Source organism: Balaenoptera musculus, chromosome 5 (genome assembly GCF_009873245.2).
Source record: "Balaenoptera musculus isolate JJ_BM4_2016_0621 chromosome 5, mBalMus1.pri.v3, whole genome shotgun sequence".
NCBI lineage: Eukaryota > Metazoa > Chordata > Mammalia > Artiodactyla > Balaenopteridae > Balaenoptera > Balaenoptera musculus.
This window is the reverse complement of record NC_045789.1, coordinates 69,578,572-69,597,810: the sequence shown is the minus strand read 5'-3', so window position 1 is coordinate 69,597,810 and position 19,239 is coordinate 69,578,572. Positions and strand designations below refer to the sequence as shown.

Genomic DNA, 19,239 nt, shown 5'->3' with positions numbered 1-19,239 from the left:
GCTACGTTTATTCCCAGAATTGACTAAACTCTATAGAGATTTGCCCTTGCCTGAAAAAGGAGCTTTCCTGAATTGGCCGTCACAGGAAGTCACACCCAGGACTTGTTTCTCCTTGTTTGGGAGCGGCATCTACTCAGTGGGTGCAGGAACTTGTTTGGCCTCTCCAGCCTGGCCTAGGAGAGTTTGCAAGTCTCCCAGCTCCATCGGTCCGTCCTGATGGGCTCTTTGTTATTCGTGAAACATCCGTATGATCATTTAGTTTTCTTCACTTCTGCCACATATTTAAGAAACATTTGAGGAAATAGAAGATAGAGATACAAAATAGAGTTGTGGAGAGATTTGCCCCTTCTTTATCTTTGTGGGAGAGAACAATTGGCAGCCAGTGATTATTCCTATTTGGTCTGAATTATTGCCACTGTTGGTTCTGCCTTCTCTGCATGCCCTTCCCTTTCTCACAGCACTTGGTCAGAAGTTTTGAGAGACCAGATGGGTTGTTGCAATTTACTTAGGAGTAATATTTTTTAAAAAGCTGTGAGTTTTAACCTAGCAGAACATGGCAGGACAAAGCCACATTACACTGGGTGAGGGAGGGAATAGAAGGTCAAGGAGTGAGAAAAAAGACCAAATCAGAATTGTGGTCTTTTTCTCAACTTCTTTTCTAGTTATACAACAACAATATTAAGTTTAGATTTGACCCCTTTACCCTCCAAAAAATAACTGCCAAGCGTTTCAAGTCTAGGTAACTGGGTGAACTGTTAAACAGAATTTCAGCGACACAAGCATGAACCAAACCCCAAGAGCACTCAGGTCCCGATCTACTGAGACAACTGCCGCAGGCAGACAGGAAGCTCTGTCCATCAGCTGGAGCTGGGAAGCCCCCGGGCGGCCAGCCCCGCCCCCTACCCCTGACGTCACGAGAGGTGGGGCGGCGAGCAATTGGCCTTTCTCGGGAGCTCCGGCCGCTCTGCATCCCGGCGGATAAGGCGAGCAGGAGGAGAAGGAGCGCGGGAAGGAACGGAGTCAGGAGGGGTTGTCAGCTCTGCCCAGGCGGGGCTCCGGCTCCGGCAGCTGAGCTTGGGAGTTGTCTGAGAAGTGATTTTTTTTTTTTTTTTTAACTTCAGAGTCAAATGGCTGGCAGAGAAGCATAACCCGCCTCCACTCTCCGGATTTGTGCTTGGTTCTTCTCTTGCATCCTGGGACTTGTGATCATCATGCTGTGATGTGTGCCCAGAGAGGAATTGGTAAGGGTGAACCAGCGAGCCTCTTGAACAGTTTCCTTGCCTTCCGTTTCACTACCCACGCTCTTTTCCTCTCTGTTTCTTTACTCTCTGTCTCTCTCTCCTCTCCCTCCCCCAATAATTTTCAGGTTGGATGAAGTGCCTCAAAACTGGAGTTTAGGGCTTTTGTTGAACTTAAAAAAAGAGAGAGAATCTTACACCATTTTCAGTTTCTTGATTTCAGGAGAGGGATTATTTTATCTATTCTGAGTGCTGGGTTTTGTGAAAAGATAAATTATGCACACACACCCTTTGTCATCTCATTGTGAAATCGAACAGTTTAAAGCAATTTTGGCTCTGTTTCAAAGGTAATGAAAAGAATGGGGGTTGAAATTTTAACCCAGTAAATAAACCACGGGTTGATTCCTTAGGAAGAAAAAGGTGTGTTGGAGCTTGGTCAGAAATAGTTTTTACAGGAGCGCTACCAAAAAGCCCGCGTTCTTCCCCGCAAGCACTAACTTTGCAGAACTTAATTGTTGTTTAGGGCACCCTTTATCTTACATTATAAAATAAGTAATTATACTTTACTATATACAGCAGAGAGACATCTGGCTGGTTAGTGAAACCTCCATTCTGGAGGGTCGGACTTCCTGTGCCTTCAGAAATGATGTATTTAAACTACTCTTAATCATAAGGGTATGTTAACTCGGGTATTTAGAATGTTATCTAAATAAGACCAAAGATTCTTCTTGCTTCTTTTCACGTTAGTTCTTTCCAAGGAGAAAAACAATTCCATAGTCTGAGAGCAAGCCTCTGACTCTAATCAACCTTGAACGATGACCCACAAGGATAGGGGGCTCCTTATCCGCCAATGTTACCGTATCAGAAAAGTAACTCCAGAGGAGATAATTACTTGAAAATTAGGCTAGGTCACATTTCTGTGAGGAGTACCATCATAAAAAGATATTTGGTGACTTGTTTAGAGCCAGTATGTGATACATGGTCATTGTAACAGTAAACTCATTCAGTGCCCAGGTGCAAGCCCTCACTCCAATCTACCCCAAAAGGTAATGTCTGCTCTTTCTGGACTCTTCTATCCCTTTACAAATGCATACCTACATTGAGATAGTTTGTTTTTATCGAAAGGAGATCATACCATATATGTTGAAAAACAACTCTCCAACATTCAAAAAGTTTTAGAGAGTTTTAAAAAGTAACAGTGTAACTGCCAATTTAACATTTGTTAAATTGTATGAAAAAGATGGAGAATCTAAGCAGTCTAAAACAGGATGTCAGGACTGTTTGACCTTTGCATAGCAAGAACTGAATACTTATTCAATACAATTGCTTAGTGACTAAATAGAATTTGAGTAGGATATCATTTATTTTGATATCAGTAAAATGGAGGAAATGCTCAGAATTTGATTATAATTTGTAATAGACCAGAGATGACTCACCTGTTAGACGAATGTACCTAGAATTAACTTTAAAAATTAAGAGGTAAAAATGTCCACATATTCAATCCTTCATTACAGGTCTTATTGTCTGATCTAGTTGAAAGTAGTCTTTTTAATGAGGGAAAAGCAAAGAAAATGCTACAAACAAGATCATTTGGGGATTCTCAAAACCCAAAGCATTAGCAGCTGAGCAGCTTTCCTTATCACCTGGAAGAGGTTTGTTATGAGTGTACTCTCTTAAAACATTTTCCCCTTCCTATTGTGAAAGAATTTCAAACTAAAATGGATAGAATGGAAAGTCTCCTGCATGTGCCTTTAGGAAAACAAAACTTAAAGACTGAGAGACCGATTTCCCATAAATGCCTGACTTACAGAAATTGATAAATTGGAATTTTCTTAAATGTTAGGACGTTAATCAGAGGTTGCCTCATATCAGTCTTGGAAAGTTTTTTCTTATGGTTTCCAGAGCAAGAAAGGAAGAAATGATCCAGGTCGGGTTGGTCTCAAAATATGAGCTGAATTGAGTTTTGCTTGTATGACTAGACTGGTTTTGTCTGCTCAGGGAATTTTAAAAGCAGGTCTCAATTTGTTTTGACTTTAACAGACTCTCATTGAACTCTCCCCTCTTTACATGCCCTGCCCATCAACACAGCCTATTCCGAACCCTCAATGGACTCACCTGTCACTTGCTGTAGTTCACGTGTTGCGAATTTCAATTCCTCTGCTATTCCCAAATAAACTCATCTGTTTGAGCTTGCCTCAAATAACCTCTTTATTTAGATGGACATTACTACTGTGGATGGATTTATTTCATTTCAAAAGCCATTTTAGTCATAGAAACAATACTTTTCACAAAACTAGTATCACTGTTAGAGTATGAAGTTATAGTGGGACTAGTTTCATAAATGAGTGTGGCCTTAATGGAATCTTCTTTTATACTGCTCAATGAAGGGTACATTCATGCAACTATTAAAGGTAGTACTATGGGAATATGTATTAAAACCTGCAAATGTTTGTGGAGTTTGACTCAGTAATCCTAGGTCTAGAAATATATCCTACGGAAATCATCTGAATTCCATATGAAGATTTATAAATATGTTCATTAGTGTTATCTGTAATATGGAAAACTTAGAAACAAAATAAAGCCCCCAATAGAAAAATATTTAGACAAATTAAGGTATTATATATGCTTTGATAAAATTCAGTTTCCTAAATATTTTTGAAAAAATTTCATGATTTAGAAAGGTCCTTGTAATGTGTTAAGTGAAAAGAGCAAGATTTAACACTGTTATCTTGAATGTGTAAAATGCAACTTTGAAATAAATAAGATATATTATTTACTCAGTAAGCTCTTACTATATATCAGGCATTGTTCTAAATTAACAAACACTGAACAAGACCGTATCGCTTTCCATTTGCATACAAGTTTCTGTTTATATCAATGGATAAATCCACTGAAGCACATAGAAAAAAAATAGATTTTAAGGTGGTAGAGTTATAGCTTTTTATTTTTCTTGATATTCTCAAATATTCTACAGCAACTATTTTTATAATCACAAAAATGCCATTTTGAAAAATATTGCCAAGAAATACCATAACCAAAATTAAAAGACAAACTGTAAGCTCTATACTATAAATGCCAGTATGCCCTATAAAAGATATTATAAGAAGCAATGAGAGCTAGATGAACACCTCTATAAAAATGATCTCCAAAGAAAAATAGACATAAGTGGGCAATTCACAAAAAAAAAAACTTTTCTAAGGTTTAGGGGAGAGGTATACTAACCTCCTAATCAGAGAATACTCAGTATAGCAATAAGTTACTCTATTTTCACACATCACAATGAACAAACATTGAAAGCAAATCAAAATGTGTGAGGTTGTTGGGAAGACTAATGATATGGAAAACTGTTCATGAAAAAAATCAAAGTAAGTTACAAAATAATATCCTACTTTTGAAAAAAATCCAGTCTACGCATAGAAACTATTTGTGGAGAATAAACCAAATGTTAATAGTACTTATTGGGTAGTGGGATTATAGATGATTTCTGTTTTTTTCATGGTATTAATCTTTAGTTTCTACAATTTCTACAGTGAATATATTTTAGTTATCAGGGAAAAAAGTTGCTATCCTAATGAAGCAATTTGTCATAGAATGAAGAGCACACAGACAATGTTATCTTTCCCCTCTTTTACTCAAAGCCTGCACAGTCTCATTGTGTGTAATTCCATGTCAGGTTTCATTGTTTCTGAATTATATTTGCTGGTGAGAATATTTGGATTATAAGGGAAATCAAAAGATGAAACTTATTCTAGTCACATTCACTCTTCCGCCCCCAGCTGTTTTCTGAAATAACAACCAGTGTTTGACTGATTTGAGCTTTATTCCTTTTCATTTCCTGTTGATCACATCTGCAAGGGTCTCGTGCTGATAAGCCTTAATTAAATACTCCTTAATTTGTTTTGCTAAAATCTGCTTATTCCATTTAAGGCCATTCTGAATGAAGAAGATGAGTACAGCTGCATTTCTGTTACAAAACGAACTTACAAAATTTCAGCTCTTTATGTAGGATAAATAATAAAGAAATCTTAGTATCTTGGTTATAAGGTGAAAATTAGTTTTAAATTATCCAAAAACATTGTGAAGTCTTTCTTTAGTTTATAGTACTCATAATTACTTAGCACTATGTTTAAGCATTCTCATTCCCCTTACAGACTATAATAATATATAGACGGTTCTAGTAAAAATCTTAATTATCCTTTCTTCTTCGCTAAAGTCTTTCATAGACAGGTATTCTCAGATGTTTTCATGACAAAGATTCTCTCTACTAATCTGCGATGTCCTTCAGCCAACAAATTAACATGTCTAACCGCCAGGTTAGAAAAATGCCTGAATCATTTTAAGAAAAAATTTATTGAAGTATAGTTGACTTACAATACCATATTAGTTTCAGGTGTACCAAATAGTGATTCAGTATTTTTATACATTATGCACCATACGAAATTATTACAATATCATTGACTGTATTCCCTGTGCTGTACATTATATCCCTGTGACATTTATTTTATAACTGGTAGTTTGCACCTCTTAATCCTCTTCACCTGTTTCATCCATTCCCCCCTCCCCTCCCCTCCCCTCCCCTCTGGCAACCACTAGTTTGTTCTCTATATCTGTGAGTCTGTTTCTCCTTTGTTATATTTGTTTGTTGATTTATTAGATTTCACATGTAAGTGAAAATATACAGTATTTGTCTTTTTCTATCTGACTTATTTTATTAAGCATAATACCCTCTAGGCCCATCCCTGTTGTCACAAATGACAAGATTTCATTATTTTTTTTATGGCTGAGTAATCTTCCATTGTACATATATACCACATTTTTTTATTCATCTATTGAGGAACACTTAGGTTGCTTTCATATCTTGGCTATTGTAAATAATGCTTCAGTGACCATTGAGGTGCATGTATCTTTGTGAATTAGTGTTTTAATTTGGGGGGGATGAATACGCAGAAGTGGAATTGCTAAATCGTATGGTAGTTCTAGTTTTAATTTTTGAGAATACTCCATACTGTTTTCCATAGTAGCAATGCCAATTTACATTTCAATCAACAGTGCACAAGTGTTCCCTTTTCTATGCATATTCACTAGTACTTGTTATTTCTTATCTTTTTTTTTTTTTTTTTTTAAATTTATTTATTCATTTATTTTTGGCTGTGTTGGGTCTTCGTTTCTGTGCGAAGGCTTTCTCTAGTTGCGGCAAGTGGGGGCCACTCTTCATCGCGGTGCGCGGGCCTCTCACTATCGCGGCCTCCCTTGTTGCGGAGCACAGGCTCCAGACGCGCAGGCTCAGTAGTTGTGGCTCACGGGCCCAGTTGCTCCGTGGCATGTGGGATCTTCCCAGACCAGGGCTCGAACCCATGTCCCCTGCATTGGCAGGCAGATTCTCAACCACTGCGCCACCAGGGAAGCCCATTTCTTATCTTTTTGATGGTAGCCTCTCTGACAGGTGTGAGGTAGTATCTCATTGTGGTTTTGATTTGCATTTCTCTGATAATAGTGATGTTGAGCATCTTTTCAAATGCTTGGTCATCTGTATGTCTTCTTTGAAAAATGCCTGTTCAGATTCTCTGCCCATTTTTAGTTAGGTTGGTTTTTTTTTGATATTGAGTTGTATGAGTTCTTCTGAGATATTCTGGGAAATATCTTTTCCCACTTAGTAGGTTGTCTTTTCCTTTTGTTGATGGTGTCTTTTACTGTGCAATAGCTTTTTCATTTGATGTGGTCCCATTTATTTATTTTAGCTTTTGCTGCCCTTGCCTGAGGAGACATATCCAAAAAAATATTGCTAATGGGCCATCCCTGGCAGTCCAGTGGTTAAGACTCAAAACTCCCACTGCAGGGGGCAGGGGTTCACTCCCTGGCTGGAGAGCTAAGATCTTGCATACCACATGGTGCAGCCAACAAAGAAATAAATAAAATACATATTAAAACATATTCAAAGCCCCAATGTGGGGCTTGAATCCCTCACTCCTTAGGGAGGACCTCTGAGTTTGTAATAGCCCCTTTTGCTTGTGGGTTGCCCACCAGAGGTGTGGGTCCTGAATAGACCACATCTCTGCCCTCATCTCTGTCTCAATGTGTATGTGGTTTGTTCATTTTTTTGTTTAGTAGCCTTAATTATAGAAGAGCTGTTCTGCTAGTCTTCAGGTCATTCCCAGAGAGAGTTGTTCTTTTGGTGTGTCTGTGGGAGGAGGTGAGCTCAGGTTCTTCCTCCTCTACCATCCATCAGATTCCTGATACCTTAATCTGAAGCATTGTTATACTTTTAAGATTCCTAAACCAAGGACTGAGAGGAAAAGGAAATGCTTTCGACAAGGCAAGGGAATTTTGAAAAGTAATTCTTACTGTGAGTCCTAAACTGACTTTCCTCTCCCAAATTATCACATTTCACTTTGAGCCAGGCTAGTGCAAAAGCTGGGGTCTGGTGGTCCTTACTGCCCAGTTTGTCACATTTTTTGTCTGCTTGATTTGGGTCATGGTCAGGATGGGTGGGGTGATGATAGGAATGTGTGGATAAGGTATGTTGTATTAAGAATGCAGTATTGGTAACAAGCAGAGGACAGGAGTGGAAGCAGTACAGGAAGGATAGAGCCAAGTGGGGAAAATGAGAGTGTGGCTCATGCCAGGTTGTTGCAGTGTTGCCCTCTCCAGCTTTTGGTGTTGCTGTGTCATCGAGGTGCACTCAGAGATACCTTTGGAAATCTCTAATTCCACTCCTTGTTAGCTTACTGGTAAACTGTGCTCTGAAGCACATTACTCAGTTTTTCCAGTCTAGTCTCCCTGCCTTTTCTCCCCCATTCCAATCTGTCTTTTACGCCTCTTGCAAAGAAATCCTTTAAATGTCCACATCATGTCACACCTTCTCAAATATCTTTGACTTCCCATTTCATTTAATCTAAATATAAGTTCTTCATCTTAGTAGGTAGAGACTTATTATGACTAGATTTCCTTCTTAATTTCCCATCCTTTCTTAATTCGTATTTGAATCTCCAGCCATGTTGAACTACTCAGTGTTACTTAACACTGGGTTATAGGGGTTTCTAGCCTCCTTGCCTTTATTCATAATATTTCCTTTTCTAAAATCTACAAATCTCTTCTGTCAGATTCTCAACATTTCCCAAGACTCACTTAAAATTCTCTCTTTTGGGAAGCCTACTCTCTTCTCCCTTTCTGTCTTCCAACCTCATGTCATGCATTCTCATAGGATGTTCTATTTCCCTAAATGTATGTGCTACATGATTACCCTAGTGTTATCTTTATTTGTGAATTGAGTATTTTGACCTGTTTTGGGCATGTTTATTCATTCTCAAAGAAACAGCACTGTGCCTAAGACAAGGTAAAGGAAATGAACACTAGAAGGTAAGCTCCTTTAGAAGGCAGAGGTTTTTGTCTATTTTGTTCCTTGATTTATCTCTGTTATCTGTTACAATGCGTGGCATATAGTAGGAGCTCAACAAACATTAGTTGAAATAATGAAGTTGTTGAGCACTTCCAGTGTGCTAGGCACAGTGCTGATACTTTGATTTTATAAACCTCCTTACAAAACTTTGTGAGGTATGTGACATTATTTCCACTTCACAGATGTGGAAACTGAGGTTCAGAAAGGCAAAGAGCTTGTGGTAGGTGGCTGACTGTGAATCTGACTGAGCGTCAGTATCATTTGAACATTTTAGAGCTTGTGTTCTTTCTACTGACTGCAGATGCATTTGTTGTTGTTTTGAAAACAGCTGATTATAATATCACTTCTAATTCAAAATGGATATGTTTTGGAGGGTGGAGAGCATCTAGTAATTATTGGAACTGACCACTTATCATGAATCCAATTTATAATTCCAGTGAACACTATCCACTTCTTTTTAATATCATTTGTAGCTTTCATCTGTCTCTTGTTGCTGTTTATATACTATACTTAGTAATACTTGGAAGCCTAGGTGACAATTTAAATCCAGTCGTCCCTCCTTATCTGTGGGGAGTTGGTTCCAGAACCCACCATGGATACCAAAATCCACAGATGCTCAGGTCCCATAGTTGGCCCTCATATCCTCGGTTCCGTGATTCAACCAACCGTGGATGGTGTAGTACTGTATTTATTGAAAAAAAGGTCAGCGTATAAGTTGACCTACACAGTTCAAACCCATGTTGTTCAAGGGTTAAGTGTATATGTGTTGAGGCAATTTAAGTAATTGACATATATAATCTATGCTTTTGTTACTTTAGGTAATGTGCTGAAGTAATTTTTATCCACAGTGAAATAATACTTCTCTATGGAATATTTATATCATATTTTAAGCAACCCAAATGCTTCCCGAATTGAATCTTTAAATAGTTTTTAGAAATTAATTAAACCTCTCATTCATTATACAGAAATATTATTTAATAGTTCAACTAAAATAATGCCTGTCTTCATCATCTATCCAGTAATGCCACATACTTAAAAATTTTAGCCTTTTTGTTTATTTGTTTTATATTTCATAGCTCAGGTTAATGATCTGCAAGAGGCCTTTGGAAAATATTTGATGTAGTCTATTTAGTTTTATGAGTATATACCATCTTCAGTGCCTAAATTCTTTCCATTTTAGCTACAAATAACTTCACTTCCCAATTTCTTTTTTCTTTTTTTATCCCTTAGTCTTTTAAGCTTTTTATTTTCTTTTGCTTTTTACAAATTTCTGTGGTGACTAATCCAGAAAATAATTGCCCTATTTTTTGTGTATAAAAAAGTAGTTTCGCTACTATTTTAAAACAATAATATAGGCATCATTGGGATATAAATGAATAGTTGCATAAAAATGATATTTAATAATAATGGAAAAAATATACTTTTTCATGGAGAAAATACACTTTGAAATTAAAAATAAGTCCCTTCAAACAGACTCATAGACATAGAAAACAAACTTATAGTTACCAAAGGGGAAGGAGTTGGGGGGAGGGATAAATTAGGAGTATGGGATTAACAGATACACACGACTAATATAAAATAGACAAACAAGAATTTACTGTATAGCACAGGGAACGATATGCAATATCTTGTAATAACCTATAATAGAAAAGAATTTTAAAAATGGATGTGTGTATGTATATATGATTGAATCACTTTGCCGTACACCTGAAACTAACACAATATTGCAAATCAACTATACTTCAATAAAAAATAAATTTTTAAGAAAGTACAAAAAAACAAGTCTGTTCAGAGCAAATTCGAATTGCCTGGGTCAGTGGTTTTCAAAGTCTGGCCCCCAGCAGCATCAGCATCACTCCAGTTTATTAGAACTGCAAATTCACAGGCCCCACTGCAGGCTGGTTGAATCAAATTGGGGTGAGAGCGTGTGTGTAGCGGGTGGAATCTGTGTTTTCACAAGCTCTCCAGGTGACTCTGACCTGTGGTAGTCTGAGGACACAGGCTTAGGCTCAAGATCCTAGAAGAGCAGGCCATAGTTACTGTTTGGCAGGCAAGTGCCTGGTCTATTTTCTTTCTTTGTTTTCCTTCTGTCTTATTCTTTTGTTATTTTAGTTTTTAATTGAAATACAATTGATTTAAAATATTAGTTTCAGATGTACAACATAGTGATTCAATATTTTTATAGATTATACTCCATTTAAAGTTGTTATAATATATTGGCTATATTCTCTGTGCTGTGCAGTATATCCTTGTAGCTTATTTAGTTTATACATAGTAATTTATACTTCTTAATCCCCTACCCCTGTCTTGCCCCTTTCCCTTCCCTCTCCCTACTGGTAACCACTAATTTGTTCTCTATATCTGTGAGTCTGTTTCTGTTTTGTTATATTCATTCCTTTTTTATTTTTTGGATTCCACATATAAGTGATAACATACAGAATTTGTCTTCCTCTGCCTGACCTAATAGCTTAATACCCTGTAGGTCCATCCATGTTGTTGCAAATGACAGAATTTCATTATTTTTTATGGCTGAGTAATATTCCATTGTGTGTGTGTATGTGTGTGTGTGTGTGTTTATATATATACCACATCTTTATCAATTCATCTGTTGATGGACACTTAGGTTGCTTCCATATTTTGGCTATTATAAATAATGCTGCTATGAACATTGGGGTGCATGTATCTTTTTGAATTAGTGTTTTCATTTTCTTTAGATGTATACCCAGGAGTGGAATTGCTGGATCATATGGTGGTTTTTTGAGGAACCTCCATACTGTTTTCCATAGTGGCTGCATGAACTTACATTCCCACCAACAGTATACTAGGGTTCCTTTTTCTCCACATCCTCACCAACATTTGTTATTTGTAGACTTTTTGGTGATAGCCATCCTAACAGGTGTGAGGTGATACCTTATTGTGGTTTTAATTTGCATTTCTCTGATTAGTGATGTTGAGTATCTTTTCACATGCCTGTTAGCAATCTTGTCTTCTTCAGAAAAATGTCTGTTCAAGCCTTCTGCCCATTTTTGATTGGATTGGTTTTTTTCTTTATATTGAGCTGTATGAGCTGTTTATATATTTTAGATATTGACTGCTTATTGGTCATATCATTTGTAAATATTTTCTCCCATTCAGTGTGTTGTCTTCTCATTTTGTTGATGGTTTCCTTTGCTGTGCAAAAGCTTTTAAGTTTAATTAGGTCCCATTTGTTTATTTTTGCTTTTGTTTCCTTTGCCTTAGGAGACAGATCCAAATAAATATCATTTATGACTTTGATCCACTTTGAGTTTATTTTTTATGTGGTGTGTGAAAATGTTCTAATTTCATTCTTTTACATGTAGCTGTCCAGTTATCCCAGCACCACTTATTGAAGGGACTGTCTTTTCTACATTGTATATTCTTGCCTCCTTTGTCACAGATTAATTGCCCATATATGTGTGGGGTTATTTCTGGGCTCTCTATTCTGTTCCACTGATCTATGTGTCTGATTTTGGGCCAGTCCATACTCTTGGTTGCTGCTGCTTTGTAATATAGTCTGAAGTCGAGGATCATGATGCCTCCAGCTTTGTTCTTTTTTCTCAAGATTGCTTTGGCTGCTCAACTTTATTTTATTTTACTTTTTTTAGTGAATGGTGTTTTTTTTTTTAATTTATTTTATTTTTGGCTGCGTTGGGTCTTTGTTGCTGCACACGGGCTTTTCTCTAGTTGTGGTGAGCAGGGGCTACTCTTCGTTGCGACGCGCAGGGGCTGCTCTTCATTGCGGTGCACGGGCTTCTCATTGTGGTGGCTTCTCTTGTTGCAGGGCACGGCCTCTAGGCATGTGGACTCAGTAGTTGTGGCTCGCAGGCTCTAGAGTGCAGGCTCAGTAGTTGTGGCACACGGGCTTAGTTGCTCTGCGGCATGTGGGATCTTCCCGAACCAGGGCTCGAACCCGTGTCCCCTGCGTTGGCAGGTGGATTCTTAACCACTGCACCACCAGGGAAGACCTGGCTGGTCTACTTTAAAAGGCTTCTAGGAAAGATGATTCCATTGACTTTTCTGTATACCATTTCAAATAGCTCTGTGATACCACTGAACTGGCTTCAATAACCATTAATTTAAGACACAAAACTTACAAAACAGTCCAAAAAGACTGTTTAATATCAGTACTTAAAGATTTGTGTTGGCTGGTTTTATGTTATTATTTACTTCCTGGCAACAAATTCCCTTCCAAAACATAATTAAAATGAACGTTTTTTCATGAGGGGAGAAAGGGGGAATGTTTTTTCCCATCCTTTGATCTTGAGTATTTTTTGGAGGATGGTTAAAAGAAGCAGATATGAATCCTTATGACTCTCAGTAGAGAGTCTGTGCCTAGGAAATCAAGTTTTCCCTGAGTGTCTTTGTAGAGGTGGGGAATAATATTGATTCCTACTGTGAGCATTAAAATTGTTATCAATTAATTCTATATAGAGTCCCAGCATAAAAGTGTTTCCATACTGCATCTGTATTCAACATAGTCTATATTCTTTTAATGCACTTTAGATTTAGTCAGGTCAGATTCTCTCATTTATTGCTGGAAATTTTGTTTGTCAGCTTTCTTTATCCTATCAGGCCCATGTGATGTTGAACATGGTCACTTCATAATATTGTAGATTGGTCATGTCATGAAGATATGAGGAGCCAGCAGAAAGAATCTTGAAATAGTTTCTTAAGTAGGAATTAAAACCTGATCTACAACTGTGTTTTTCCCCCACTGACTTTAATTTCTAAAATAAAGAGCAATGAAGGTGATACGTGAGAAGCATAACAGACTTGTTTTTGAGGTTTTGAGATTACTTTGATGTCTAGAAACATATATCCTCTACATAAGTATAAAATATTTTACTGTAACAATTATCTGAACTTTCTTTTGCAGAATATCATTTACATTCTGTTTCAAACCTAAATTTCATTAAGAAGAAAATCTCCCAAAACCATCTAGCCATTTAAGTAAGCTCTCTCTTAAAAACTTAACCAGCCGTATCTATTAGATATTTTTAGTAATTGTCTTTTGTCCAAAAGAGACCTGAATGCTTTAGTTGTCTTTGCAACGTTTTTAATTACATTCAAAACTTCTTGGCAAGGACACATATATACATTGCCTTTACAATGAAGTTTATATACTCAATTATGTTTTTCTTGTTTTCTCTGATATAATATGGAGAATTATTAGCAGTACATGCTGCTTGTGGACTTGGATGTCAATGTTCTTTTTCATTGTTGAGGCAGCATGCTTGTTCTGCACTTTTTAAGGCTGTTCTTAAAACAAAAACTTAGGGCTTCCCTGGTGGCGCAGTGGTTGAGAGTCTGCCTGCCAATGCAGGGCACACGGGTTCGAGCCCTGGTCTGGGAGGATCCCACATGCCGCGGAGCAACTGGGCCCCTGAGCCACAATTACTGAGCCTGCGCGTCTGGAGCCTGTGCTCCGCAACAAGAGAGGCTGCCATAGTGAGAGGCCCACGCGCTGTGATGAAGAGTGGACCCCACTTGCCGCAACTGGAGAAGGCCCTCGCGCAGAAACGAAGACCCAACACAGCCATAAATAAATTAAAATAAATAAATAAATAAATAATTAAAAAAAAACAAAAACTTAAAGGATTGCATCTTTTCCCTACATTTAGAAGCAATACATTAACTTCTGTCTATGCTTTTCTCCACCATAAGCATAGGCTTCATGATTAAATGAAGTTGGATAGGTTTTGTGTGATTAGAGTTTTGGAATAGTTTTTGATTAAATAAAGATCTGTCTTCTAATTATAAACTAAATACATATGTTCATGGTTAAAAAATAAAAATAAAAAAGAGACAGTTACAAATGATACTTTAAAATCATCTACTAATATATTGCCTCAAAATAACCAGTGTTAGTTTTAAAAAATATTTAATTCCAAATTTATATATATAAATAGATACACACACACACACACATACATATATTCTATTTGTGATCATACTTATATACAGGTCTAAATCATGGTTTAAAACCTTATAGGGAATTCCCCAGTAGTCCAGTGGTTTTCACTCTGCACTCTCACTGCCAGGGGCCCAGGTTCAATCCCTGGTCAGGGAACTGGGATCCTGCAAGCTGCAGGCAGGGGATGGCCAAAAGCAAAAAAACAAAAAAACAAAAAAAAACAAAGCACCTTATAAACTGTAAAAATTTTCTTGCTTATCAAATTTATTTAAACATCATGTTAATAGCTGTAGTATATTTCCATTTAGATATACCACAATTTAACAATTTACCTTTATCTGAACATTTGGGTTAGTGTGCTTTCCAGTGCTGAATTGATCAGCTTTCTACTCAGGGCCAAAAAGAATGAACATTTTTAAGACTTATTACCTTTTGGCTCCAGAAAATTAAAAGCAGGTTAGATTTCTCCAGCACTATATGAAAACTTGGCTTCATTGAACACCATGAATAAAGAAACTCCTTGCTACACTCAAGGAAAAAATTACTAACTGCTTTTCTTAGATTGGTTACTAGTGAAGTTGAAAATATATTTTTTTCTATTTATTTGCAGTTTGTCAGTTTCTGTGTGTTTGTTCATGCTCTTTTCTCAGGTCTGCTCTTCTTGTAAATATTAAAACCCCCGAAATGAATAATTTCTTGTATTGCTTTTATAAAGTATCACTGGAAAGAGTAGGCCATTGTGAGTGATTATGGGTCTTCTTGGATGAAACTGAAACAATAGGGCAGATCCTAAAAATTAGCTGTGAAAATTTTCAGATAGATATAAATCTGAATAAATCTTGGTTCTTTTAAGGTCTAAGGATACTATAATATAAAATTCAGCAGGCATGAAATCTTGTATTCAAATTGATTTAACTAATTTCTGACACATTCATAAATCATGACATAATTTAGAAATTAATGAAAGCCTATATATGTATGTAAGTAATAAAATGGTAGTGGAGAGAATAAGCTGGTTTATTTTTAATGAGCTGCCACTGATTTGTTGTGTAATATTGGGTAAGTCAATGTCCTGAATCTGTTTTCTTGTTTATAAAATACTTAGTTGGATACTTAAGAGTTTTTTTCCAGCTTTAAAATTCTGAATGTCCTATTGAAGTTACTAACCTTATCTTTTTTTTGTTGTTGTTGGAATTTTGTTTTATTTATTTTTTTAGACAGCAGGTTCTTATTAGTCAGCAATTTTATACACATCAGTGTATACATGTCAATCCCAATCTCCCAATTCATCCCACCACCACCCCCCCCCCCACCGCTTACCTGCCTTGGTGTCCATACATTTGTTCTGTACATCTGTGTCTCAATTTCTGCCCTGCAGACCAGTTCATCTGTACCATTTTTCTAGGTTCCACATATATGTGTTAGTATACGATATTTGTTTTTCTCTCTCTGACTTACTTCACTCTGTATGACAGTCTCTAGATCCATCCACATCTCAACAAATGACCCAATTTCGTTCCTTTTTATGGCTGAGTAATATTCCATTGTATATATGTACCACATCTTCTTCATCCATTCGTCTGTCGATGCGCATTTAGGTTGCTTCCAAGACCTGGCTGTTGTAAATAGTGCTGCAATGAACATTGGGGAGCATGTGTCTCTTTGAATTATGGTTTTCTCTGGCTATATGCCCAGTAGGGGATTGCTGGGTCATATGGTAGTTCTATTTTTAGTTTTTTAAGGAACCTCCATACTGTTCTCTATAGTGGCTGTATCAATTTACATTCCAACCAACAGTGCAAAAGGGTTCCCTTTCCCCCACACCCTCTCCAGCATTTGTTGTTTGTAGATTTTCTGATGATGCCCATTCTAACTGGTGTGAGGTGATACCTCAGTGTAGTTTCGATTTGCGTTTCTCTAATAATTAGTGTTGTTGAGCAGCTTTTCATGTGCTTCTTGGCCATCTGTATGTCTTCTTTGGAGAAATGTCTATTTAGGTCTTCTGCCCATTTTTGGATTGGGTTGTTTGTTTTTTTACTATTGAGCTGCATGAGTTGCTAGTAAATTTTGGAGATTAATCCTTTGGCAGTTGCTTCATTTGCAAATATTTTCTCCCATTCTGAGGGTTGTCTTTTTGTCTTGTTTATGGTTTCCTTTGCTGTGCAAAACCTTTTAAGTTTCATTAAGTCCCATTTGTTTATTTTTTTATTTCCATTACTCTAGGAGGTGGATCAAAAAAGATCTTGCTGTGATTTATGTCAAAGAGTGTTCTTCCTATGTTTTCCTCTAAGAGTTTTATAGTGTCTGGTCTTACATTTAGGTCTGGAATCCATTTTGAGTTTATTTTTCTGTATGGTGTTAGGGAGTGTTCTAATTTCATTCTTTTACATGTAGCTGTCCAGTTTTCCCAGCACCACTTATTGAAGAGACTGTCTTTTCTCCATTGTATATCCTTGCCACCTTTGTCATAGATAAGTTGACCATAGGTGCGTGGGTTTATCTCTGGGCTTTCTATCTTGTTCCATTGATCTATGTTTCTGTTTTTGTGCCAGTACCATATTGTCTTGATTACTGTAGCTTTGTAGTATAGTCTGAAGTCAGGGAGTCTGATGCCTCCAGCTTCGTGTTTTTCCCTCAAGACTGCTTTGGCTATTCGGGGTCTTTTGTGTCTCCATACAAATATTAACATTTTTTGTTCTAGTTCTGTAAAAAATGCCTTTGGTAATTTGATAGGGATTGCATTGAATCTGTAGATTGCTTTGAGTAGTATAGTCATTTTCACAATGTTGGTTCTTCCAATCCAAGAACATGGTATATCTCTCCATTTGTTGGTATCATCTTTAATTTCTTTCACAGTGTCTTATAGTTTTCTGCATACAGGTCTTTTGTCTCCCTAGGTAGGTTTATTCCTAGGTATTTTCTTCTTTTTGTTGCAATGGTAAATGGGAGTGTTTCCTTAATTTCTCTTTCAGATTTTTCATCAATAGTGTATAGGAATGCAAGAGATTTCTGTGCATTAATTTTGTATCCTGCAACTTTACCAAATTCATTGATTAGCTCTGGTAGTTTTCTGGTGGCATCTTTAGGATTCTCTATGTATTGTATCATGTCATCTGCAAACAGTGAACAGTTTTACTTCTTCTTTTCCAATTTATATTCCTTTTATTTCTTTTTCTTCTCTGATTGCCGTGGCTAGGACTTCCAAAACTATGTTGAATAATAGTGGTGAGAGTGGACATCCTTGTCTTGTTCCTGATCTTAGAGGAAATGCTTTCAGTTTTATACCATTGAGAATGATGTTTCCTGTGGGTTTGTCATATATGGCCTTTATTATGTTGAGGTAGGTTCCCTCTATGCCCACTTCCTGAAGAGTTTTTTATCATAAATGGGTGTTGAATTTTGTGAAAAGCTTTTTCTGCATCTATTGAGATGATCATATGGTTTTTATTCTTCAATTTGTTAAAATGGTGTATCACATTGATGGATTTGCATATATTGAAGAATCCTTGCATCCCTGGGATTAATCCCACTTGATCATGGTGTATGATCCTTTCAATATGTTGTTGGATTCTGTTTGCTAGTATTTTTTTGAGGATTTTTGCATCTATATTCATCATTGATATTGGTCTGTAATTTTCTTTTTTTGTAGTATCTTTGTCTGGTTTTGGTATCAGGGTGATGGTGGCCTAATAGAGTGAGTTTGGGAGTGTTCCTTCCTCTGCAGTTTTTTGGAAGAGTTTGAGAAGGATGGGTGTTAGCTCTTCTCTAAATGTTTGATAGAATTCACCTGTGAAGCCATCTGGTCCTGGACTTTTGTTTGTTGGAAGATTTTAATCACAGTTTCAATTTCATTACTTGTGGTTGGTCTGTTCATATTTTCTATTTCTTCCTGGTTCAGTCTTTCAAGGTTATACCTTTCTAAGAGTTTGTCCATTTTTTCCAGGTTATCCATTTTATTGACATAGAGTTGCTTGTAGTAATCTCTTAGGATGCTTTGCATTTCTGCAGTGTCTGTTGTAATTTCTCCTTTTTCATTTCTACTTTTATTGATTTGAGTCCTCTTCCTCTTTTTCTTGATGAGTCTGGCTAATGGTTTATCAATTTTGTTTATCTTCTCAAAGAACCAGCTTTTAGTTTTATTGATCTTTGCTATTGTTCTCTTTGTTTCTATTTCATTTATTTCTGCTCTGATCTTTATGATTTCTTTCCTTCTGGTAACTTTGGGTTTTGTTTGTTCTTCTTTCTCTAGTTTCTTTAGGTGTAATGTTAGATTGTTTATTTGAGGTTTTTCTGATATGAGTATTGTTACTCCAGCTTTCTTTTGATTTCCATTTGCATGGAATATCTTTTTCCATCCCCTCACTTTCAGTCTGTATGTGTCCCTAGGTCTGAAGTGGGTCTCTTGTAGACAACATATATATGGGTCTTGTTTTTGTATCCTTTCAGCAAGCCTGTGTCTTTGGTTGGAGCATTTAATCCATTCACGTTTAAGGTAATTATCGATATGTATGTTCCTATGACCATTTTCTTAATTGTTTTGGGTTTGTTTTTGGAGGTCTTTTTCTTCTCTTGTGTTTCCCACTTAGAGAAGTTCCTTTAGCATTTGTTGTAGAGCTGGTTTGGTGGTGCTGAATTCTCTTAGCTTTTGCTTGTCTGTAAACCTTTTGATT

The 19,239-nt window shown here is 36.8% G+C and overlaps 1 protein-coding gene across 2 annotated transcripts in view; it reads left to right on the top strand.

Moving 5' to 3' along the window:
* Positions 1-981: 981 nt before the first annotated feature.
* Positions 982-19,239, top strand: part of ATP10D (ATPase phospholipid transporting 10D (putative)) — a 132,767-nt gene continuing 114,509 nt past the window's right edge. For both annotated transcript variants that reach the window (XM_036853176.1, XM_036853175.1), the window contains exon 1: positions 982-1,241. The gene's annotated coding sequence lies outside the window, so the exon portion shown is untranslated. The remainder of the gene's footprint in view (positions 1,242-19,239) is intronic.